Source organism: Triticum urartu, chromosome 2 (assembly GCF_003073215.2).
Source record: "Triticum urartu cultivar G1812 chromosome 2, Tu2.1, whole genome shotgun sequence".
Taxonomy (NCBI): Eukaryota; Viridiplantae; Streptophyta; class Magnoliopsida; order Poales; family Poaceae; genus Triticum; species Triticum urartu.
The window spans coordinates 664,721,415-664,748,100 of record NC_053023.1 but is presented as its reverse complement, the minus strand read 5'-3'; the positions used below and the strand labels follow the sequence as shown (position 1 = coordinate 664,748,100).

Sequence of the window (26,686 nt, the reverse complement as noted above, 5' to 3'; positions counted from 1 at the left end):
GTCTTGTGGATGCATGTCCGCGGCTGGAGGTCGTCAAGCGATCTGTCTGCATTGAAGGTGCACGTCGGGCTTTCGCTCGTGTGAAATTGTAGTGGGTCAAGCTAGACGCCGTGAAGCTGATTAAGGAGGGGTCGCCGGAGGGCAAGGAGCACCGCCACCCCGAGATGTACTACGAGGGTGTTCTGCCGGGTGCCTGTCTCATAGCGGACAAGAGTTCCAAAGATGTAATATTTGAGTGAGAGTTGCTCGTTTTATCCTGTATTTATGAAAACTTGTTTCATATGCACTATGCAACGCTTGTTTGAATTTAAAATATTGCCTTCTGTTTGGCTGTTTATCCAATCTGAGAGATGGCTAGTCCTCGGCTTCTGCCCCCATGCCACGAGTGTTGGGGTGTTCGGGATAAACCTAAGCACTTTTGTTCCCATGTTTGGGTCCTTCGAGGGAGGTGCTCAGCACAGCGAATAAGGCAACCGGACTAATAATGCTTTATCACTCTCACTTAGCCATAGAATTCTATAATTTTAAATTTCGGCGAAGCCCCTGGTATTCAGAAGGCCGAATTCGGGGCGCGATACACGCCTTTAAGCCGGACAGGGCTGACCCCTCGCTCTAAGCGGCATAAGTCTTTAGGGACTTGAAAACCTCGCCGAACAGCGACCGGTCTCTCGCCTTATCATGACAGTCAGTTTTAGCTTTCTCTACTGAGGTGCTGAACCCAGCAGAACCGGGGCACAATCGCAGTAGTTCTCCTAGCGCTACCTTAGCCGATAGAGCGGAATGTAAGGTACCAAAACATAGGAGCCGGGCAAGCCCAACATTTGACCAAAGACATGATTCAGAGCTGATGTATATAATGCTACAAGTTCGGGGTGCCGCACTTGTGAAAGTGTTCGGACTTTTCACACCGCATTGTGGGGTACGTAAGCCCCTGGTGTATTGGCCGTACCAAGGTGTACGGTTGCAAGGCGTCATTAATGAACACATAGATATATATATATATATAATAGGAATGCAATAATAGTCGTAATGTCATGCATTGTTTGGTCAAAAGATCGCGTTAAAGCAGAGTGATACAGGTAGTGCGATAAGCAAAGAGTAGGACTATGTCCCTTCCAAGGGCAAGCTGAGGAATGATATGAAATCGAATATTTCGCTCATTACTGTAATCCACCTGGGAATTCCGTGGTATGACGTAGCTGGTTGCCTCCTCGGTTGCTGCATCATGTGTTCGGCAATAGTGTTGCCGGAGAGTGTTTCCAGAGATTAAGGTCCTGAAAAAAGAGAAAATTACAACACGGGAAGCCCCTAGTGCGGTTTAAGCCGCGTCTTGGGGCGTGCCACAGTTTTGCCCCCCCCCCCCTCCCCACCTATGCCCATGATATTTTTAGTGCGTAATTATGTACGTGTGGCACGAGTTTTGCCGTTGGGCTGGGATTTGGGTGGGCGCCGTATTGCTACGTGAGCTCAGATCATGCCAGGCGGTCCATTTGCCGATTGCTCCGAGCGCGCTTGAAGGTGTCCGGGCTTTGAAGCGCCGAACTGGTTGATTGCCTTGAGAGGCTGCTTTGCGTTTCTGCTGCGAGGGCCGTGGTGTGCTCCTCTGTTCGGAGAGAGGGATCTGTGTTTCCATTTACTGTAATAACTTCGCGAGGTCCTGGCATCTTGAGCTTGAGGTATGCATAATGTGGCACCGCATTGAATCTAGCGAATGCGGTTCGCCCGAGCAGCGCATGATAACCACTGTGGAACGGGACTATGTCGAAGATTAACTCTTCGCTTCGGAAGTTATCCGGGGATCCGAAGACCACTTCCAGTGTAATTGAGCCTGTGCAATGGGCCTTTACACCTGGAATGACGCCTTTAAAGGTCGTTTTTGTGGGTTTGATCCTTGAGGGTTCTATACCCATTTTGCGCACTTTGTCCTGATAAAGCAGGTTCAAGCTGCTATCGCCATCCATAAGGACTCAAGTGAGGTGAAATCCATCAATGATTGGGTCTAGGACCAGTGCGGCGGATACTAGTGGGGTGGTCCCTGCGATCGAAGGTGATCGGACAGGAGGACCAAGGGTTGAACTTTGGGGCGACCGGCTCCAATGCATATACGTCCCTGAGCGCACGCTTCCGCTACCTCTTAGGGATGTGGGTTGCGTATATCATGTTCACCATCCGCACTTGTGGGGGAAACCTCTTTTTTCCTTTGGTGTGTGGCTGCCGCGATTCCCCCTCGCCATCGCTATGCGGCCCCTTGTCTTTGTTTTCGGCAAGCAACTTGCCGGCCTGCTTGAACACCCAACAATCCCTATTGGTGTGATTGGCTGGCTTGTCTGGGGTTCCGTGTATTTGACACGAGCGATCGAGTATACGGTCCAAGCTGGACGGACCCGGCGTACTTTGTTTGAATGGCTTTTTCCGCTGACCGGGTTTAGAGCCTTTGAATCCGGCATTGACTGCCGTATCCTCGGTATTTTCGCTGTTAATACGGCGCTTATGTTTGTTGCGACGTGACCTGCTATTACCGTCCTTGGTATCCGAGGTACCATGGTTCTTTGATATGTTATTACTGCGAGCCAGCCAGCTGTCTTCTCCCGCACAAAAGCGGGTCATGAGCGTCGTGAGAGCTGCCATAGATTTCGGCTTTTCCTGACCAAGGTGCCGGGCTAGCCACTCGTCTCGGATGTTGTGTTTGAAAGCCGCTAAGGCCTCTGCATTCGGACAGTCGACGATTTGATTTTTCTTTGTAAGGAACCGAGTCCAGAATTGCCTGGCCGACTCTTCTGGCTGCTGAATTATGTGGCTCAAGTCATCGGTGTCTGGTGGTCGCACATAAGTGCCCTGAAAGTTGTCAAGGAATGCGGCTTCCAGATCCTCCCAACAGCTAATGGAGTCCGCTGGCAAGCTGTTAAGCCAATGCCGCGCTGGTCCTTTGAGCTTTAGTGGGAGGTATTTGATGGCGTGTAAGTCATCACCGCGGGCCATGTGGATGTGGAGGAGGAAATCCTCAATCCATACTGCGGGATCTGTTGTGCCGTCGTATGATTCAATATTTACAGGTTTGAAACCTTCTGGGAATTGATGTTCCATTACTTCGTCTGTGAAGCATAAGGGGTGTGCAGCGCCTCTGTATTGGGCTATATCGCGCCGCAGCTCGAATGGGTCTTGCCCGCTGTGTTCGGCCCGGCCGGATTTGCTTTTACTGTATCCGGCATGACGTTTATCGTCTCACAGAGTGGTGCACCTTCGTGATCCGTAGATCGATCTTGCATGCTTTGCTTTTCCTCCAATATGTCCCACAGGTCTGGCGTATCTCCCCAGGCCTTTTTATGTGAATGGCATCGGGGTGGAGGCTGAGTTTTTGGCTGGAATGCCTCTCTATCGCGGCCACGGGGTGGCCGATCAGCCATATCATACGCTTCTTCCTCCAGTCGGGGTAGTAACCTACACTTTGGGTAATTTTTGGAGGGGTGCTCGAGTTTATATTCCTTGGCCGCGAGGACTTCAGTCCATCTCTCAGCTAGCAGATCTTGATCAGCTTGAAGCTGCTGCTGCTTTTTCTTGAGGCTATTTGTCGTGGCCATAAGCCGGCGCTTGAAGCGCTCTTGTTCGACGGGATCCTCTGGTACGGCGAATTCATCATCGTCGAGGCTTGCCTCGTCTTTGGAGGGGGGCATGTAATTGTCATCTTCCTCCTCTCCGTCTGCCGCTCTCTCGGGAGGGCTGGCTTCTCCATCCTCCTGCTCTAAATCTTGCTGGAGAGGATTGTTGTTGCCTTCGGCACTATCCAGAGTGTTATTATCTCCTGTGCCGGTATCACCACTTTTGCTTTGGCGGGACTTAGAGCGGCGCCACTGACGTCGACGCTTGGGTTGCTTCTTGGAGGGGTCATCCTCCGCTATCTCATCGCCATTGCCTTCATTGGGTGTATCCACCATGTATATGTCATATGACGAGGTGGCTTTCCAGTGCCCTATAGGCGCTGGTTCATGTTCGTCTCCTACATTGTCGTCCATACCGTCGATGTCTTCGGAGTCGAAGTCGAGCATGTCGGTTAAATCGATAGTGGCTACAAAGTGGGTGGTGGGTGGGCGTCGAATTTCTTCATCGTCCGCATCCCAATCCTGTTGGCCATAGTCCGGCCGGGGCTCTCCCGACAAAGAGAGAGACCTAAGTGAATTCAGAATGTCGCCGAAGGGCGAGTGTTGAAAGATATCCGTGGCGGTGAATCCCATGATCGGCGCCCAATCGGATTTGATTAGCAGGGGCACGGACGGTTCGGAGTCCGGAAAAGAGTCCGGCGCCTTGGAGTCATGGGCTTCGCAGAGGATTAGGCTGGTGTTCGGCTCGATCGCCGTTGAGACTGCAGCCCCTGAGGCGGTGTCTAGCCACCCGTCCTCGATAGGCGCAGTTGGCTCCGAGCTAAGGGTCGGAGCTTATGCGGGCGCGGCCTCTGGGGTACTGTTCGGCGGCAGAGCTAGGTCATACCCATCGTGACAGTGCGGCGCGCCCGGTTGCGGCTCGAATCCGTCGAAGATCAAGTCTCCACGGATGTCGGCCGTGTAGTTCAAACTTCCAAATCTGGCCTGATGGCCAGGGGCGTAGCTTTCAATCTGCTCCAGATGGCCAAGCGAATTAGCCCGCAGTGCAAAGCCGCCGAATACGAAGATCTGTCCGGGAAGAAAAGTCTCACCCTGGACTGCATTGTTGTTGATGATCGGAGGAGCCATCGACCCTAATGGCGACGACACAGAGGAACTCTCAATGAAAGCACCAATGTCAGTGTCAAAACCGGCGGATCTCCGGTAGGGGGTCCCGAACTGTGCGTCTAGGCCGGATGGTAACAGGAGGCAGGGGACACGATGTTTTACCCAGGTTCGGGCCCTCTTGATGGAGGTAAAACCCTACATCCTGCTTGATTAATATTGACGATATGGGTAGTACAAGAGTAGATCTACCACGAGATCAGAGAGGCCAAACCCTAGAAGCTAGCCTATGGTATGATTGTATGTTGTCGTTGTTGTCCTACGGACTAAAACCCTTCGGTTTATCACTACTAGGGAAAACCTTATACACAGAAATTTAGCAACAGCGCGGGTTAAAAAAGGGCGCTATTGCTAGATAGCAGTAGCGGTTCAGAATAAACCGCGCTGAAGATACGATTCTAGCAGTAGCGTGTGTGCCCGTAAAAGCGCTACTACTAATATTCCCATTGCTGGAACGATGGGCTACGCATAGCAGTAGCGGCCTTGCAGGAAGCACGCTACCGCTAGGGCATGAGTAGCAGCGCGTTTCCCTGTAACAGCGCTACTGCTAATGGAAATAAAATAAAATGAAAAACAAATAGAAAAGTAAATGAAAATGAAAGAAACAGAAAAAGGAGAAAGAAAAAAATAAAATGTAAAGCAAAATAAATGAAAAAGCAAAAAAACAGAGAAAGGCTTAGCTGTAGCGTGTGTTAGTAAGAGGCGTTGTAGCTAACGCAGCTGCAGCGCGTTTCGAGGACCCCCGCTATAGAAACAGAAAAGGAAATAAAAAAGAGAGAAACTTACATATGTATAGCAGTAGCGCGTTTTGGAAAAAGCGCTATAGCTACCTTAGCTATAGCGCGTTCTGCGAAACGCGCTACCGCTAGTTTTGACTTAACCAAAAAACCATTTCCCCCCCCCCCCCCCCCCCCCCCCCCCCCCCCCCCCCCCCCCCCCCCCCCCCCCCCCCCCCCCCCCCCCCGGCCACCACTTGCCCCCCAAATCTCTCGACCCACCCCGCCGCCGTCTCCCCGATTGGTCGTCGCCCCACTTCGCCGCCGTCTCCTGCCGGTGTCGACGCCCCCGGAGCCACCAGAGCCGTGCGCCGTCGACACCATCGGAGCCGCCCCCAACGCCACGGAGCCGCGCGGCCTCATCAACGCCACTGGAGCCGCCATCGATGCCACCGGATCCTCCCTCGCCAGAACTGCCTCCCTCACCGTCACCGGAGACGCCCCTGCCTTCCTCGCCACCACTGCCTCCCTCGCCACCACCGGAGCCATCCTCTGTAAGCCCCCACCCCTCCTCTCTCTCTCATGCATAGGTTAGCTAGTTTAATTATGTTAATTATCTAGGTTAGGGCAAAATTTTAGTTAGGGCTTTGACAGAGAAGTAGTTAGGTTAACTAGTTTAATTAGGTTAATTACCTAGGTTAGTGCAAAAATTTAGTTAGGGCTTTGACAGAGAACTAGTCAGGTTAACTAGTTTGATTAGGTTAATTATCTAGGTTATTTAGGCAAGTTTTATTTTAAAGATGATCCTTTCCTAGACTTTTATTGTTGATTATATCTTTTCATTGAAGTGGTCATGTTGTTTGTGCCCAAGTGGCTTTGTTGTTTCAATGAAGCTGAGTGGCCTATATATATTTTGCCGGAATGTTGATTTATTTTCGTTCCAGCAAATTTCAGGTTCTCGATTTGTCCACATTTTAGCAAAGGTCATGCCGAAATTTTCCGTGAATTTCGGCTTGACTTGTGCTACAAACTAGGACATATCGAGTGCCCGTGTGATTTGCCGCACCAGGAAGGAGTCAACGTTCCTGCAAAACAATAGGCCTTTTTTATGTCATTATTCATTTAATTAGGTCTAGAATTAATTGACTAGATTTAATCATAGGAAACATGGCTAGCAACGATGAAGGACAGCGTTCTGGTGATTGCGACGACGCCTACCGGGCGGCAGACGAATTTTTTAGCCTTATCGATGATCAACCGATGTTATTGCTGGGCCCACCGGTGGCATCGGGGACTGAGACCGACACGCAGACCGGTGCTGAGACTGAGACAGGTGCTCAGACTCAGACAGGCATCGAGACCGGCGCTGAGACTGAGACCGGCGCTGCCTCAGGGAGCGGAGCCGGTGTAGAACCAAAAGAAAAGAGGCAACGGGTTCCTAACAAACTCAGGACTACTAGAGTGGTGGTCACGGAGGTGGACGACGGCAATTTTGAGCCAACGGCACCCGAGGAAGCGCGTCGATGCTACGGCAATCAAATAGGCTGCATCGTACGGACAACCGCCACCATCAACGATGAGAAACTACAGAAGATAGAAAATATGAGGAGCTCCCTCCTAAAGAAGTTTCACCAGATATTCTTGTTCCCGGGCCGGAATGAGAAGGATTATAAAGATCCAGATGAGCACCCGGCAATGAAGAAGATAATCAAACACGCCATGACCAAGTTTAGCGACGCGTTGGCCGCCTGGAAAAATCGAGTGAAAGCAAGGATCATCGACAAGAAGGATCCCTACTCCGAGATTGTAAAGGATAATCCGACAATCACGGACGAGTAGTTTCAAATATTCAAGGAGGCTTGCAAGGCCGAAGATGCCAAAAAAAGTCTAAGTACATGAAGGGGCTACAAGAGAGGAACATTGGGAGCCACCACCTCGGAAGCCGTGGTTACGGCGGAAAGAGGTCCAAATGGGCCAAGAAGGATGCGAAAGCCGCGAGTCTGGGCATCCCAGACCCCTTGGCGGAGTTCACCGTCCCGCGGGAGCGTGACGTCCTCAGGGCCCGGCACCGTTGGGACCCAGTGAAAAAGGTTTACGAGACAACACCGGTCATTACGGAGTTCATGAGACTGCTGGTAATTTTAGTTTCTGATCAATTCGACTGCACATGTTAGTCATATTTGTAAACGATCGTTGTGCCTTTTGCAGAGAGAGCAACACAGGATTGCGGCCGAAAGCGACTCGCCGTCTAAGGCATTGGCGAGGCCCAAGTGGGACACTCCATTCAACCGGGCGTTGAACATATTGAAACAACAACCAGTGGATACTCGACCGTCGTATGGACGCGTGCACGGTGTCGGAGACGGCGCCATGTGGAAGAAGTACTACCGTGAGACCACGGAGGAGAGAAAGGAAAGACGGAAGTTAAATGAAGAAAACATCGACAAGAGGGTTGAGATTGCGGTTGAGAAGAAATCAACTGAGACAGTCACAACAGCGGTAGCTGCCACAAAATAGGTGGCTTTAGATATTTTTACTACCTTGGTTCCGGCCGTTTTCAATTGGACCAGGCAAAATCCAAAAAAAGATGCAGCGGACTTTCCCCTTGCTGACTTCTTGGCGGGGAGCAGCTCGACTAGCGTTGCACCAGCACCTGCAGCTGCACCTGCTCCCGCACCGGTTCCCGCACCGGACGTGCTAGGTGGTGCTTCGTCTTTGGCTGAGCTCGACGCCCTCACGGTATCTGTCACACCGGCCCCCTTCAATATAAATGTATAATCTCCCGTTTTCGTTGCCTTTCGGATGTCTCACATCACAGACTTTTCTTTGCAGGCCAACGAAACCCCGTGCACCATATTGTACACCATCGGCGACCAGAAGGTGGACGTGGGGAAGGCGACGATAATGGAGCCGAAGGAACCATTGTTCCACAGCCGGCCGATCCCCCCGAACGTCTTCATGGTTTCCGTGGCCAGTGTCAAACTGGGCCACGAGAATTTGCCTCCTCTAGTACTACTGGGGGATGACGACGAGACACCGCGGCGGCTTGGTGATTGTTGCAATGCTGGGTGGGTCCTGTTGTGGCCAAAGAGTCTGCTTCGTCTGGAGGCGGCCGGGAGCACACCCACGAGCACGCAGCCTCAGCAAGGTATGAACATCAACACCCCACCTACCCAATTATCGTCGGGTGTCGGGTTGGGTGATAGCGGACGGGGTAAGGAGGAGGCTCCGTTAGTTGCTGATGACATCGCCATGGATGAGGATGAGGACGACGATGGCGCTGTTGAATAGTATCTATATACTGGCGCCTCCTCAGGGTTTGAGCGTCATGAGTCGGTGCCTGAATTGCCGTCTCAACATATTATGGACGACCTTCCGGTAGTATAGAAGTTTAGGAAGAGAGCGAGGAAAGGCAAAAAAGTTGTTTCTATGATCCAGCTGCCTCAGCAGCCTCGGCTTCAGGACCGTATAGATATCCCGGTGCGGATAAATGGCATATCCCCGGTCAACCAATCCTACCTGCAACAGCGCTACGGGCCAGATTCGGCGATCTAAAGAGACTTCATGACAATGTGTTGCGGGTAGAGAAAGACCTCATCGCCTCGAAAGATCCAGGATACCCACTCTACGTGGTTAACGTTCCGCGGCAAATGTCGTACGTCGATAGCTTCCCCACGGATAAGTTCTTCCTCCGATTCGATTACATATTCGACATGTTTCACGTGAAGAAGCTGGATTTTACGTTTGTCCGCCTTTATGCCTTGCACATGAACTACATCATCGAGGTTGAGCAGATATCTCATATCTGTGTCGCTGACCCGTACTACATGCACGGGGGCTTCTTGGGAGTCTGCGCAAATCACTGTGAATACGCGAGGGATTACATCGTCAATTTCATGCTCGCCAATAAGGACAAGGAGGCGATTCTCGTGCCTTATCATCCTGTGTAAGTCATCTGCGCTGCTATCCTTCCTTCGATTTCAATCATTCATTTGCATGGTGGAGGCTAATTAATTTGAGGACTTATTTTGCGCAGCGGCGGGCGCGCCGTCCTCATCATCCTCTACCCCCGATTCTCCCACGCTCTTTGTAAGTGCATCTAGTGCCACCCCTAGTTGGTTTTGGAGTATTGACGACAAACCTAGTTGAGGGACTAATGTGTTTGTGAGAATTGCAGGATAACACAGGTAGAAGTCCCTCATTGATTCGGTTTTACTACCAGAGATGACCCCTAAAAATGTACGAAGACATTGAAGTCAATGGTGGTATATGAAGATATTCACATTGAAGACTATGACAAGAGAAGACACCACGTGAAGCCTATGGAACTCGAAGACTTAGATCTTTCGTAGTTCTCTTTCATTTGTGTTGAGTCATAGGAACCACCGTACTGTTAAGTGGGGTCCAAGAGAACCAGTCAGAACGACTGAAGTGATGCCTAATTAAAAACCTATGTCTTCAAGTGAAGACTATGAGAGCAAATCTTGTCCAGAGTCAGACAAGTCAGCTTTGCTTGTAGCCCAAGTAAAGTTGCCGTGTGAGTTTTAAATCCGACCTTTGGAGCACGTGTCAGTTCCTTAGTGACCCAGGGTCATTTCGGACAAATCAGGTCGGGTTGCCTAGTGGCTATAAATAGCCCACTCCCTACAACCATAAACGGTTGGCTGCTCAGATTCAGTGCACGGCTTTTGTCGTTTGAGAGCAACCCACCTCGAAGCCTGTGAGAGAGAGAATACCTAGCGAGGATAAAGCCCTAACCACCCAGAGCCAGAGAGAATTGGGCATCACTTAAGTCTTCTTGTCTGAGTGATCTGAAGACCTATTACACTTGAGGACTGTGCATCCTCCAGCCGGTTAGGCGTCGCGTTTTGAGCATCCAAGAGACATTGTGGATTGCTGGTGAACGAAGTATGTGAAGGTTTGGGAGTCTACCTTGAAGACTTACCAGAGTGATTGGGCGAGGTCTGTGTGACCTTAGCTCAAGGAGAATACGGTGAGGACTGGGTGTCCTGAGCTGCGTGTTCAGGACTGGGTGTCCGGGACTGTGTGTCCTAAGGTTTAAATACCTAGCCGCTCCAACCAGACGTACAGTTGTCACAGCAACTGGAACTGGTCCAACAAATCATTGTCTTCAACGAGTCACTGGTTTCATCTTCACTTCCTTTTACTTACTGTTACTCATTGTGAAGTCATTGCATGCTTGTTCTATCTTCTGTCTTCACAACGTGACTGTATGATCTGTTTGGCTTCATAATATCTTCCTACCTGATCCTTATTACACTGCAGCTATTTGTCATTGTGCTTTCACTCTACTGAATACTTGACCATGGCTTGCCTAGTGTAGTCTACCTTCCGCTGCATAGTAATAGGCATATCTCTACTGTTTGTCTTCATAACTTCCACGTTTTGAAGACTTTCATAAAAATCGCCTATTCACCCCCCCCTCTAGTCAATATAACGCACTTTCAATTGGTATCAGAGCAAGGTGCTCCCTTGTTCTGTGTGATTCGGTTTAACCACATGGAGTTTTAGCTATGTCGACTGCAGGGATAATTAAATTCTCCGCTGCGTGCCCCGTCTTCGATGGAACTGAATATCCCTAATGGAAGAATAAGATGCGCATGCATCTTGAAGCCATTGACGTCGACCTATGGTATGTCGTCGAGAACGGCGTTCCCAAGGCTGGAGAAGGTGTCACTGCTGCTGATGTCAAGAAATTCACTCAACTGGACTCTACTGCCAAGAATATCATCTGTGGTCATCTGACCAAAGGACAGTATGGCCGTGTGAGTGCTTTGAAGACATCCAAGCTGGTCTGGGACTGGCTCTCCAAGGTCAATGAAGGCATCTCAACCCAGAGAGATCAGAGAATAAGTGTTCTTCGCAACCTCTTCAACCGCTTCAAGCGAAATGACAATGAGAATGTCCAGCACACATTTGACCGACTCACTGACATCACAAATGAGCTTCAAGCCCTCGGCGCCACTGAGATCACCAAACATGAAGTCGTCAAGACGCTGCTGAGATCACTTGATAGTTCGTTTGACATCCTAGCCCTGATGATACAAGAACGTCCTGATTTCAAGACACTCGATCCGTCTGACATACTTGAGAGGCTCAACACACATGAGTTTCAGCTTTCTGAGAAAAGAGATATCTACGGTCCAAACTATGGGCGAACTCGTGCCTTGAAGGCAAAAGCTGTTTCCTCATCTGAAGAAGAATCTGACAGCAGTTCTGATGATCTTGAAGACATTGGAAGGGAACTTGCAATGCTAGTGAAGAAGTTCCAAAAATTCACCAAGAAGAAAGGCTTCAGAAAGTCTTCACGATCAAGCTCAAAGAATGATGAAGCTTCTGCTCATGACTACAAGAAGAAAACATGCCACAAGTGCAAGAAAACTGGACACTTCATCTCTGAGTGTCCATAGTGGGACAATGAGAACAGAAAGAAGAAGAAGAGCAAGGAATATGACTCTGACGACAAGAAGAAGAAGAAATACTCAAAGTCTTCTTCCAAGTCTTCCTCAAAGTCTTCATCACACAAGAAGAGCTCATCTGGCAAGGCACGTGCGTTTGTTGGCAAGGAAATGGATTCAGAGGAAGAGTCCGCTTCTAAGGAGGCAGAGGTGGAGTCTGAGGAGGAGTCTGATTCTGGCATTGCAAGTCTGGCTACAGCATATGTCGCCAAGTCCATCTTCAACACTGAAGACAATGACTTCATCACCGACACCGATGCAAATGACAAGGAATACTCCACTCCTACCTACTGCTTCATGGCACGCGGTGCCAAGGTAAACACACGCACTACTCACTATCAAACATCTAGTGACGATGACTCTGATTGTGGTTCAAAACCCAGCTACAAAACACTTGCTAAAATTGCAACTGAACAACAGAAAACTATGGAACATATTCAAAAACTGTTAGACAGAAGCGATGATCTGTTGGGTGCTGAAATGACTCGGTCTGAATCCTTAATTGAAGACATAAAAAATCTTCACGTTAAGTATCAGGAACTTGAAAGTCGTCATGATACTCTCTCAACAACTCATGAAAAGCTTTCCTATGATTATCTTCAAAGGAAGCAAGAACTTGAGAAATTGAGAGCGGCTCATGAAGATCTTCAAAAGGAAAACGAGTCACTTCGCGCCGAACAGATCAGTTCCGCTCAGGAAGGATTTGAACCACCATGTCTTAAATGCATTGAGCGTGACAATGCTACTTCTGTTGCTGAATGTTCCACTGCTACTGCTGTTGCAATATCTTCAACTGTTGATGTGGTAACTAACCCCTCTGATGAGGATACCACCGCTATTGCTGATGAGAATGCTAGGTTGAAGACATTGCTTGAAACAGGGATGTACAAAAGTCTTAAAGGGCATCAGACATTATGTGATGTCCTCAAGAAGCAGATTCTGAACCGAAACCCTAGGAAAGAGGGTGTTGGGTTCGTAAGGAAAATAAATGCAGATGGCTCTTTCTGGAAACCTGAGCAGTACCCCAAAACCAAGTGGGTTGCTGCAAAGGAACCTTCAGCAGATCCATCCAATTTATCTGGCTTCACTTGTGCTAACCCCATTATCATTGATGAATCCTTTGATGCAAACTATGTACTGTTTAAGAATTAGAATGGTGAAGTGTTTGCCAGGTACATTGGTACTAACTGCAGGAATGGACCGCCTATGAAGAAGATCTGGGTTCCGAAAAGGTGTCTTGAAAAACTTCCTGTGAATATCTTCATGACACCTCACATGAAGAAGACAAACCTCAGACCAAAGGCTTCATACGGTCCAAAGGCTTCATACAGACCGAGGACTCACCTGAGTCGCACTAACGCAAATGTTTTGCAGGGAAACCACACTCGGTCATATGAATATGAGAACGGTTCATCAAACCGCCATGTTCATATGACCAAGAATTATTCTGCCTATTCTTATGAGTACTATTGTCCACCTGCTAGACTGTTTGCTAGGGCTCCAAAGCCAAAATTCTCAGACGCTGCACTTAGACTTATTGCTTCTAAGCCACCCTTGAAGATGTGGGTGGCTAAGAAAGCTTAACTCTCTTTTGCAGGGAAAGGTCTCCAGCAGAAAACCAAAATCTTCTGACGCTATTGCTGGGGACCTTAAACATCTTGTAGGGCGCAAGATAAAATGCCCGAATGGCATCATTATGTACTTCGTTCCTGAATCGCATGCTACTCTCCCTATTAGTCCTAATCTGGATCTAGGTTTTCATAACCCACTGGTTCGTCAAATTTTTTTGCTTCACAATTCTCTTCGTGAAGCCTATCCCCCTAACTGCACTGTAGGGTACGACACCAGCGTCTTCAGAATGGATTATTGACAGTAGGTGTACAAATCACATGACTGGCAAAAGAAGCCTTCTTATGGACTCACCCTTACGTCCATCCGACAAGAGCCACATCACATTCGCTGACACTGGTAAAAGTAAGGTATTGGGTCTAGGTAGAGTTCCAATCTCAAAGGATCAACACATGGATAAAGTCATGCTTGTTGAATCCCTTGGCTTCAACTTAATGTCTGTCTCAATGCTTTGCGATTTGAACATGATCGTGATATTTGGAAAATATCGTTGCCTGGTACTAATGGAATCTGACAATGTGTCCGTTTAGTCCATACTTTCTGTATGAAAAAACTTTGAGTTATGCACGGTGAAACTTTATTTGTGATGTAATTAAACCGTCTCCTCCTCGACTAGCGAAAATCACTCTAGTTAGGGCATTTTGGGGTACGATGAACTTTGTTATTTATCCTTATGATATGTTGTTTTTATTTTTGCCAAGTCAGTCTCTTTCTGTTGCTCAACTATATATGTTGCATATCATCGACTCATGTGATGATGCAGGTGCATAGATCATAAATGGCGAAGAAGTGCTATGCCAGGAGTATATATACGACAAGTGGCCGGAGTGTCAGGCCCTTCCGGTTTCCGAGCGACAGGCAGTAGTTAGTTTAGAGGTTCACGCTAATGCGAAAGAGGGATACGAACTCATGTTCTCAAAGTGATAGCTCTTCTCGCGTATATCATTGTTTAGATGGATGATGATGTATTTGCATATCATTCGAGACTTGTATCGCTATTTTCGAGATGATGACGAGAGACCACTTTGTGTTGGATGATGATTATGATGATGACATGATTTGATGAGACTAATTGTATGTATATGCTATGATTACATTTGTATGTGTATGATATGCTAAAGATTATTGTATAAAGCCTATTCAAATACAAAACAAATAAAAAAACAAATATGCAGGAAAAAAACTAATAAATAAACTAGTAGTAGCGAGGGGGGAAATTTAGCAGTAGCGCCGCATTGTCAGTAGCGCGTCCCAGCAAACAGCGCTGCCGATAATATCAGTAGCGCCCTTTCCCAAAGAGCGCTACAGCTATTCATGTATAGCAGTAGCGTGGGACAACCGGCGCTACTGCTATACGTTAGCTGTAGCGCCTTATTAGTAGCGCCGGTGCCCGCGCTACTGAGAGGCCCAAAACCCTCGCTGCTGGTAGGCTTTTCCCTAGTAGTGTATATAGACACCGGAGAGGGTTAGGGTTACACAAGGTCGGTTACAAAGGAGGAGATATCCATATCCGTATTGCCTAGCTTGCCTTCCACGCCAAGTAGAGTCCTATCCGGACACGAGACGAAGTCTTCAATCTTGTATCTTCATGGTCTAACAGTCCGGCCAATGGAGATAGTCCGGCTGTCCGGAGACCCCCTAATCCAGGACTCCCTCAACTCCCATGAACCTCTCAAAGGGGAACATATTGTGTAGAAATACGGGGCCAAGAATGACAATCTCGTCGACTAGATGAAGTAGGACGTGTGTCATGATATTGAAGAAGGATGGTGGGAACACCGGCTCGAAACTGACAAGACATTGCGCCACATCACTCCTTAGACTTGGTATGATTTCTGGATCGATCACCTTCTGAGAGATTGCATTGAGGAATGCACATGGCTTCACAATGGCTAATCGGGCGTTTTCTGGTAGAAGCCCCCTCAATGCAACCGGAAGCAATTGTGTCATAATCACGTGGCAGTCATGAGACTTTAGGTTCTGGAACTTTTTCTCTGAAATATTTATTATTCCCTTTATATTCGACGAGAAGCCAGTCGGGACCTTCATACTGAGCAGGCATTCAAAAAAGATTTCCTTCTCTTCTTTCGTAAGAGCGTAGCTGGCAGGACCTTCATACTACTTTGGAGGCATGCTGTCTTTTTCGTGCAAATGTTGCAGGTCCTCCCATGTCTCAGGTGTATCTTTTGTCTTCCCATACACGACAAACAAGCCTAACAGGTTCACGCAAAGGTTCTTCGTCACGTGCATCATGTCGATTGAAGAGCGTACATCTAGCTCCTTGCAGTAGGGTAGGTCCCAAAATATAGATTTCTTCTTCCACATGGGTGCGCGTCCCTCAGCGTCATTCGGAACAGCTAGTCCGCCGGGACCCTTTCCAAATATTACGTGTAAATCAGAGACCATATCAAGTACGTGATCACCGGTATGCATGGCGGGCTTCTTCTGGTGATCTGCCTCGCCTTTGAAATGATTGCCTTTCTTTCAACATTGATGGTTGGTCAGGAGAAATCGACGATGGCCCAGGTACACATTCTTCCTGCATCTTTCCAGGTATATACTTTCGGTGTCAGCTAAACAGTGCGTGCATGCGTGGTATCCCTTGTTTGTCTGTCCTAAAAGGTTACTGAGAGCGGGCCAATCGTTGATGGTTACAAACAGCAACGCATGCAGGTTAAATTCCACCTGTTTGTGCTCATCCCACGCACATACACCGTTTCCATTCCACGGTTGTAAAAGTTCTTCAACTAATGGCCTTAGGTACACATCAATGTCGTTGCTGGGTTGCTTAGGGCCTTGGATGAGAATTGGCATCATAATGAACTTCCGCTTCATGCACATCCAAGGGGGAAGGTTATACATACATAGAGTCACGGGCCAGGTGCCGTGATTGCTGCTCTGCTCCCCGAAAGGATTAATGCCATCTGCACTTAAAGCAAACCATACGTTCCTTGGGTCACTTGCAAACTGTGCCCAGTACTTTCTCTCGATTTTTCTCCACTGCGACCCGTCAGCAGGTGCTCTCAACTTCCCGTCTTTCTTACGGTCCTCACTGTGCCATCGCATCAACTTGGCATGCTCTTTGTTTCTGAACAGTCGTTTCAACCGTGGTATTATAGGAGCATACCACATCACCTTCGCAGGAACCCTCTTCCTGCGGGGCTCGCCCTCAACATCACCAGGGTCATCTCGTCTGATCTTATACTGCAATGCACCGCATACCAGGCATGTGTTCAAATCCTTGTACGCACCGCGGTAGAGGATGCAATCATTAGGGCATGCATGTATCTTCTCCACCTCCAATCCTAGAGGGCATACGACCTTCTTTGCTACGTACGTACTGTCGGGCAATTTGTTATCCTTTGGAAGCTTCTTCTTCAATATTTTCAGTAGCTTCTCAAACCCTTTGTCAGGCACAGCATTCTCTGCTTTCCACTGCAGCAATTCTAGTACGGTACCGAGCATTGTGTTGCCATCTTCGCAATTGGGGTACAACCCTTTTTGTGATCCTCTAACATGCGATCGAACTTCAGCTTCTCCTTTTCACTTTCACACTTTTCCCTTGCATCAACAATGACCCAGCGGAGATCATCATCGGGCACATCGTCTGGTTCCTCTTGATCTTCAGCTTCCCTCGTTGCAGCATCACCGTATTCAGGGGGCACATAGTTGTCATCGTCCTCTTCTTCTACGCTGTCTTCCATCATAACCCCTATTTCTCCGTGCTTCGTCCAAACATTATAGTGTGGCATGAAACCCTTATAAAGCAGGTGGGTGTGAAGGATTTTCTTGTCAGAGTAAGACCTCGTATTCCCACAATCAGGGCATGGACAACACATAAAACCATTCTGCTTGTTTGCCTCAGCCACTTCGAGAAATTTATGCACGCCCTTAATGTACTCAGAGGTGTGTCTGTCACCGTACATCCATTGCCGGTTCATCTGCGTGCATTATATATAATTATGTGTGTCAAAAGTAAGAAAATTAGACAAGTATCTATCTAAAGTAAGATTTTTTTTCTTTCAGAAAGAAGATAAGAACAAGAGGCTCACCACGGTGGTGCGGGCGATCGACGGCGGTGAAGACGAGGACGGGGCGTGACGGACCGCTAAACCTAGACAAATCTCGAAAAAAATGGAGCTCGGAGGTCGAGCTTCGAGAGGAGAAAGCTTAGCTAGTGTGGCTCGGACATTTCATCGAACACCTCACATGCATAAGAGGTGAGCTAGAGCACCCAAATGCCCTTCCTCGCCGGCCAGCAAAAAACAGAGCACTGTGGAGTGCTCTGCTCGCCGGCGATGGGGTATATATAGGCAACTCATTTGTCCCGGTTCGTGGCTGGAACCGGGACTAAAGCCCAGCCTTTTGTCCCGGTTTGAGCCAAGAACCGGGACCAATGTTTGTGGGCCAGGAGCGAGGCCCATTGGTACCGGTTCATGCCTAGAACCGGGACAAATGGGTCCATACGAACCGGGACCAATGCCCGCGAGGCCCCGGCCGGCCCCCTGGGCTAAAGAACCGGGACGAATGCGTCCATTGGTCCCGGTTCGTGGCAGAACCGGGACTAATGGGCTGGCCAGGCCCGAACGAAAGCCCCTTTTTCTACTAGTGAACCTACCTCATGGTATCGGCCTCGCCGTCACTTGGCGTACTTCCCGCAACAGTGAAGCTCTGGCGTCTTGTGGTGGAGCTTAGAGTAACTCTAGTAGAGATACCATACTAGCAGTCTTTGTAACATGTAGAGCGCATTGCAAAAAAAATATAAAGGTTGTTGAGGCGATGCGCAAACTCGGAATCATCAATACCAATCTATGTAAATTTCTTCAAATAGGACACATCTCTCATTGGATCATAGCTACATTTGTCCTCAATTATCCCTAATTCAAAAGAACACACTTGGTTCATAGAACACATTAAAAAACACCGATCTCATTCCTATAATAGTAGCACAAAAATAGTCACATCGCGGCTTACATTCATAGAATAGCTAACTAATTAAACTAATAAAATACCCTAGCACTAAGCTCCTCCACCACCACATCGTACAAGTCCGAAAAGGGGACCAACGGGTCCAGCTTCTTCTTCTCGTCCCCGAAACTGAAGATGACCCGGCGCTCCTTCCATTGTGCCATGGATGATGAAGTGGTGGATTGGAGGTGGACAGGACGGGATTGAGAGGCACTTGAGGGAGGAACGGATAAGGGAGAGAGGAGAGGCATCGGTATAAGACACCATGGGCTCCATTAGAAGGGTAGTTGGGAAGGTGTCAAACAACCATCAAGGGGCGCTTTTATACGCGGTTGCTGGCCTGCTCACACGCCTCCTAGCCTCACAAACAATCTAGGAGATGATGGTGATGCGTGGTGACCATATGATGGGCTGCCACTGGAATCTGAGGAGGCAGTCGCGTCTTTTATTTGCCATGTGGTTGACGGTCACCCCCTTGCCGATGGTGGATGGGTGGTCATGTTGATTCTCATCCTACATATAGCGTTAGGAGAAAGAGATGAAACTTGCCTCCCATGCCGGCAGTTGGGTTTGGAGCGAGCTGCAAACATGGCTTCCACAACCTCCATATTTAGAGGCTATGCGGTCGTTTTTGGAGCAAGGTCCATAACATATGGCTATCGCGACGCATATGGCGACTTTCTAGAGTGCCATTTTGTGTGATGACCGACATACTAGCGGTTATTATAGTGATCGACCACATATGGAGCATCTGCTAGAGTTAATCTTAATGCTTAACAAGGTCCAATCTAGGAGGCTGCCCCTAGCCCTAGGGGATTTTATTTGACTATCTTTAATGGATGGCATGTATAACAAATGAAAATCAGCTCAAATCTTGACGGTCACTCACAGTCTATCATCCCTCCAAGATTTTGCCCATGCGCCGCCATTGCGCCTCTCTCCTTGGCCCCGCCGTTCATGTTTCCATAAGCCAATGATTATCCAGTTGACACCCAATTTCATAGTATGCCTAGCATGTGTCTACTCCTTTGATAGCGTGTTGCAGGAAGCTATATCTACCTGCTTTGTGTGGTGTTGTCCTGGCTGCCTTCGTGTACAAGGCCGTCGAGTGTTGTGGATTACTCATGATGCGATATAGGTGTGCCTGCCTCTGATCCTGGCCACCAGTGTCAATTCTTTTTGAAGCAAGGACATTCTCATCAGTTTTTGTGAAACAAACCACCCAAAACATTAGTGTGGATAATACACGCACATTTCTATTATGTATATTTATGGAAGCCGCTTTTGATTTAATTACTGGATTTTACTATTGGTTGGGTAAAATCTTGGATGGGATATATCCTGAAATTTTAGGCTAGATCCAATTTTGGATCACTTTTTAGGGTTAATCCGGCCTTCTTTCACATGCATTTTTAATGGCTATAATGTGTAAGAAAGATAGAAAAAGATCAACATATAGCGAGTCTGAAGTCCACATTTTATGCGAAGAGATTATCTAAAAGTCTCTACAAAGGAATTTCCTTTTTACAATGTCAATTGTTTTCTTAGGAACCGGAAAAAAATGTTTTCTTAGGAAGCGGTTTCACTATTTCTAATGCAACTGGAAAGTAAATACTCTCTCAACCTCAGATCAAAACGGTGACACTTATTTAGAATCGGGGCAAGCAAGCGTGGAGCAGAAAATATAGAATGAGACGAGAAATGAATAATCTTAACCTTTATCCACTAGTAGATAACAGGGCTTTGGTCACAACGCAATATACACATTAGTCCCAGTTGCATTACGAACCGGGACTAATGTGAGCATTAGTCGCGGTTCGAGCGGCTAAATGCACTAGTCCCGGTTCAAATGGGCCCTTTAGTCCCGGTTTGAGACACGAACCGGGACAAAAGGGCATCACACCATTTAGTCCCGGTTCGTGTCTCAAACCGGGACTAAAGTTTAGACATTTAGTCCCGGTTTGAGATATGAACCGGGACTAAAGGGTGCGATGCCCTTTAGTCCCGGTTCGTGTCTCAAACCGGGACTAAAGGGCCCATTTCTCAAACTCTACCCACCCCCCTGTATCGCCATTTCAGTTTTGAAAAAAAACAAAAGAAAATGATAAAAACTTCAAAATATACAATCCTTCGAGATATAGTTATATTACTACATCTACTAGTTAGGAAAATTAAAAACCTTAAATTTAGACATGTTTTGCAAAAAAAGTGTCATGAAAAGTAAAATGGCTATAACTTTTGCATACGATGTCGGAAAAAAACGTATAATATATCAAAATGTTCAGCACAAAAATCCGCATCCGATTTTGACGGCCATATGCCTGTTTGCAAATTTTTAGAATCCTCAAATTCTAAAAGGAAAAAAGACATGCTCAAATTTCGGTTTTTTAATTTTGGTTAAATCTGGTCAAACTATGGTCAAATTACTTAATCAAGAAGTATTAGTGTTACTGCATAATTATTAAAGAATATTAGTATTACTAAATAATTATTTCATTTTTTTTGAATTTTGGTCAAATCTGGTCAAACTACTTACTCAAGAAATATTAGTGTTACTAAATAATTATTGTTTTTTAGAATAATAGTTTCAAACTCAAACAGTGAAACGTGTGACTTCATGCTCAAGCTAAACTCATGAGGGTTAGTAGGATTGACATCTTACTATTGTCGGGAAAACAACAAGTGCAGACTTGGAAACGAGGGAGAATAGAACCCGGAAGTTAAGCGTGCTCAAGCTGGAGTAGTGAGAGGATAGGTTACTGGCTGGGAAGTTAGATGATTTAGAATGATGAGGGGTGATTAGAGGTTAAATTGAACAGTGGTGAGGGGTGATTAGAAATTAAATTGTAGAATAATTTAGAAATTTGAAAATCAGAAGAAAAAAATTCAAAAAAATCGTACAATTTCACGATTTTTTTTGAATTTTTTTGTTTGAACTCCAGAACCGGGACAAATGGCCCTTTTTCTACTAGTGATCTTTCGTCAGTAGATGGGATAAATTAGTATATGACACGCTTTCTCCCGCGAGTTCGATTAGTAGTCCTTTCACTTTTGACGAAAGTGTCGGAGCCAATTTCACGGAGGGTGCTCTAAACCCCCAAACTGCTCGGATTCCATCTTTATCTACAGATGAAATGTTTCATATTTTTTGTCATAATTTCTATTATTATTATTATTATTATTATTATTATTATTATTATATGTATATGCTTTTTTTTTCTTTATATATGGATATTTACCGTTCCTTTTCTATTTTTAGCTGATTTTTCGTGATCCATATCATATGCGAGTTAATGACTATAAGGAACCAACGACCAAATTATCGCTAGTCATTGTAAACGCCTTGGATATGATGTACACTCAGCAAGCACAATGCATCGATTAATGTAGGTGTGTGCTCGTGGCGGCCACGGGCGCGCAATACCAGAGGAAAAATATTTGGCGGCGTGTACGCACTAGCCATAGCGGCATGAAAGGTGAAAATCCCAACACCGAGGGTGAAAAAGAAGACCGGCAATGCCCACAGCAACACACGAACGCAACTGGCCGTAAACAGCACCAAGCTGGCCGCCGTGGCGGACGCAGAGAACCCGGCCGTGATGTGTGGCGATGTGGACGACTCCGTCTCCGAGTCATCCATCGACTTCGCCGGGCGCGCCAACTGGCTACGCGCGGCGGTGCTGGGCGCCAACGACGGGCTGGTCTCCACAGCCCCCCTCATGCTCGGCGTCAGCGCCGTCAAGCCCGACGCCCGGGCCATGGTCGTGTCCGGGTTCGCGGGACTACTGGCCGGGGCGTGCGGCATGGCCATCGGAGAGTACGTGTCCGTCTGCTCCCAGCGCGACGTGGAGATCGCGGAGCTGGACCAGGCCGGAAAGCGAGGGGGCGACGACGAGAAGGCGCTGCCAAGCCCAGCACATGCCGCTGCGGCCTCAGCGCTGGCTTTCTCCGTCGGGGCGCTCCTACCGCTGCTTTCATCGTGGGTTACAACCTGCGGGTCGCCGTGGTGGTGGTCGTCGCGACGTTGGCGCTGGCCGCATTCGGATGCGTGGGCGCCGTGCTCGGGCGGGCCCCCGTGGCGAGGTCGTGCGCGCGGGTGGTGGTGGGCGGACTGGCCGCCATGGCCGTCACCTTTGGGTTCATGAGGCTCTTCCGAACCAGCGGCGTATGAGAAACTGACATGGACACATGGTCTTGGTAGCCGTCCTCGCCTGCGTAGGTCATGTGCGGGCATCGCCCATACTCTTCTCGGAATAAAGTACCCAGTACTAGCCACCGTACTTGCACCTACGGCTGACTTATTTTCTTCCTTGTAATAGTAATCAAACGGCAAATGAAAACGTTTAAACTCGTACTATAGATAACAGTTTCGTAGGTGTAGTATTATTCCTCTTCGGCCCCCCTGATTTCAACCGGGGGTGGGGCCCTCCCCTTATTTTCTCTAATGAAAACGTGACACCTAATCAGTTACGTTAATTACGTAGAAATCCTTAAGTATGTGTAGCATTACCACCCCCCCCCCCAAAATGCCAAGAACATGCGCCTCAAGCAATCCACCTCGTGTATCGGCCTCACCGTCACTTGACGTGCTTCCCGCAACAATGAAGCTATGACGTCTTGTGGTGGAGGTTAGAGCAACTCTAATAGAGATGTCATACTGACAGCCTTTGTAACATGTATAGAGCGCATTGCAAAATAATATAAAGGTTGTCGAGGCGATGCGCAAACTCAGAACCATCACTATCAATCTACGTAAATTCCTTTCAAATAGGATGCATCTCTCACTGGATCTATAGATTCTTCCTCAATTATCCCTAATTCAAAAGAACACACTTGGTTCATAGTACACATTCAAAAACATCGATCTCATTCCTATAATAGTAGCGCAAAATTAGTCACATCGCAGCTTACGTTCATAGAATTGCTAATTAATTAAACTAATAAAATAACCTAGCACTAAGTTTCTCCACCACCACATCATACAAGTCCCAAAAGGGGACCAACGGTCCAGCCGCTTCTCCTCGTCCCCGAAACTGAAGATGACCGGGCACTCCTTCCACTGTGCCATGGACGATGAAGTGGTGGATTGGAGGTGGACAGGACGGGAATGGGAGGCACTTGAGGGAGGAACGGATAAGGGAGAGAAGAGAGGCACCGGTATAAGACACCATGGGCTCCATTAGAAGGGTAGTTGGGAAGGTGGCAGACAACCATGAAGGGACGCTTTTATATGCGATTGCTGGCCTGCTCACATGCCACCTAGCCTCACAAACAAGCTAGGAGATGGTGATGCGTGGTGACCATCTGACGGGCTGCCACGGGAATCCGAGGAGGCAGCCGCGTCATTTATTTGCCATGCGGTTGAAGGTCCCCCCCCCCCCCGCGCGCAGCCGATGGTGCATGCTTGGTCGTGTTGCTTCAAATCCTACATATAGCCCGAGGAGGAAGAGATGAAACTTCCCTCCCATACTGTCAGTTGGGTTTGGAGCGAGCTGCAAACATGGCTTCCACAACCTCCATATTTGGAGGCTATGTGGTCGTTTTAGGAGTGAGATCCATAACATATGGCTATCGTGGCAACATATGGCGACTTTTTAGAGTGCCATTTTGTGTGACGACCGACATACTAGCGGTTATTATAGTGATCGACCACATATGAAGCATCTGCTAGAGTTACTTTTAATGCTTATCTAGGTCCAATCTGGGAGGCCGCCCTAGCCCTAGGAGATTTTATTTGACTACCTTTAATTGATGGCATGTATAACAAGTGAAAATCATCCCAAATCTTGACGGTCGCTCGCAGTCTATCATCCCTCCAAGATTTTGCCCATGTGCCGCCATTGCGCCTCTCTCCTTGCCCCCCCCCCCTCGCGCCCTCCATGTTCCCATAAGTACATCAATGATTATCCAGTTGGCACCCTATCTCATAGTATGCCTAGCATGTATCTAGTCATTCGATAGCGTGATGCGGGAGGCTATATCTACCTCCTTTTGGTGGTGTTGTCGTGGCTGCCTCTGTATACAAGACCGTCGAGTGTTGTGGATTACTCATGATGCGTTATAGGTGTGCCTGCCTCTGATCCTGGCCACCAGTGTCAATTGTTTGTGAAGCAACGGACATTCTCATCGGTTTTCGTGAAACAAACCACCCACAACATTAGTGTGGACAATACATGCACATTTCCATTATGTATTTTTATGGAAGCCGGTTTTGATTTAATTACTAGATTTTACTATTGGGTGGGTAAAATCTAGGATGGGATATATCCTGAAACTTTAGGCCAGATCCATTTTTGGATCACTTTTTTGGGTTAATCCGACCTTCTTTCACATGCATTTTTAATGGCTATAATGCGTAAGAAAGATGAGATTATCTCGAAGTCTCTACAAAGGTGTTTCTTTTTAACAATGTCAATTGTTTTCTTAGGAATCCGAAAAAAAGTGTTTCCTTAGGAAGCGGTTTCACCGTTTCTAATGCAATTGGAAATTAAATACTCTCTCAACCTTAGTTCAAAACGGTGACACTTATTTTGAATCGGAGGGAGTAGTATTTTTGAGTCCATACTAAGAACCACCTAATCTGAGCGTTAAAGTTCATGCAAGTTTAATTGAACGAACTAATCTTTTTTTTTGAAAGAAAACATCCACTTTATTAATTGGAAATTATAGTTACATCGTCTATAAGAAAAGATACAATATTCTCCATAGGCTCCTCAAACCAATCTCTAGTTACAGAAACTTTCGCTAGCCTAGCAAGTTCATGAGCAACCTTATTAGCTTCCCTATTACAATGTTCAAATCTAGTCAACGGAAAATCGCATGCCATGAAGTAGCAATCCTTGAATACTGCCGCCGCAACTCCCGCCGATTGTCCTCCATTTTTCATTGTGTCGATGACTTCCATATTATCAGAGTTAATAATAAGACGATTGCATCCCACCTTTTGTGCAAGAATTAAACCAAACCTAAGAGCCATCGCTTCTGCTGTTAGTACAAACGCCCTCGATGCGGCTATATCTCCTACGTGTCGAAGCACGACTTAGAGGCATAACCGCATTGAAAGCAATGTCGCAAGTAAGGTAATCTTCACAACAACCATCAGGCCTGACGTTACTGCACTCGAAATGCTTGCATATGTCCACGAGCCAATCATCAGCGTTAGTTGCCTCAACACAATTGCTGAAGGTCTTTGGCTGGTTAGCAAGGAACTGGTTGAGTGTAGCGAAGTGATTCTGATTGTTGCCTTGGCCCTGGTTCGCTTGGTTGCGCTCTTGAAGAAGTTGCATGATCAGCTGCGTGTTTGCATTGGTAGCAGCCATCACAGCTTGCCATGCCTCCGGAGGTGGAGGTGGTGGTGGCGAATCAGGATTCGAAGTCGTGCGCGTTGGAGGAGCCATCCTGAAGAGGTTGACATCCATTAGCACATTGACAGACAAATACTGAAGTTGAATCAAACGGGTTGAAATTGCAACATATAGTCTTCACATCCGAACAAAATGAACGAATGCATTCCAATAGAAATGGTCACATATCCATAAATTGAGAAGCCACTTAGAATTTAGGTAGAAGAAAAAACAACAAGGTATGGAACAAGAACGAATACTCGGTAAGGATCACCCAATCTCAAACCAAATATCCATGGAAGAAGAACTAGAGCTACAAGAATTCCCACCTATGAAACTCCCGAACCTTTCCGGTTATGCAATCAGGTGTTGGGGATACAGGGGAAGCATAATATCTCACCCAAATCTAGCAAATCCTACATCCAGCTGTATCCATCCTTCAACACATAACCGAGAAAAACTTCGGAAATCGTCTACCTCAACCTTCGAAAAGCATCCGTTATACAAGTTATGGCAATACTCCCGAACTCCCGCCCCAGTACTAGGTGGCGTCGAGGTTATCTCACCAACAACTGCATAAAAGAGATTTTCGATGTCGGCAAAACTAAACTCAGGTATTCCAGAACTGCAACGATAAAATTGTGACGACAACACCTCGGAGCTCAACTCCTCGGGACACTGCCACAACCCCTAAATGACAGGAGGCACCAAGAACAATGTTCTCGTCACAAATCGATCGGAACGATTCCAAGATACCCGCGTGATCCTAAAATTTTTTTTAGTAAATTTGA

The 26,686-nt window shown here is 47.4% G+C and overlaps 1 pseudogene; it reads left to right on the top strand.

Annotated features, from left to right (window-relative positions):
* The first annotated feature begins 22,100 nt into the window (after positions 1–22,100).
* On the top strand, positions 22,101–22,904 carry LOC125533949 (annotated as a pseudogene).
* Positions 22,905–26,686: the final 3,782 nt, after the last annotated feature.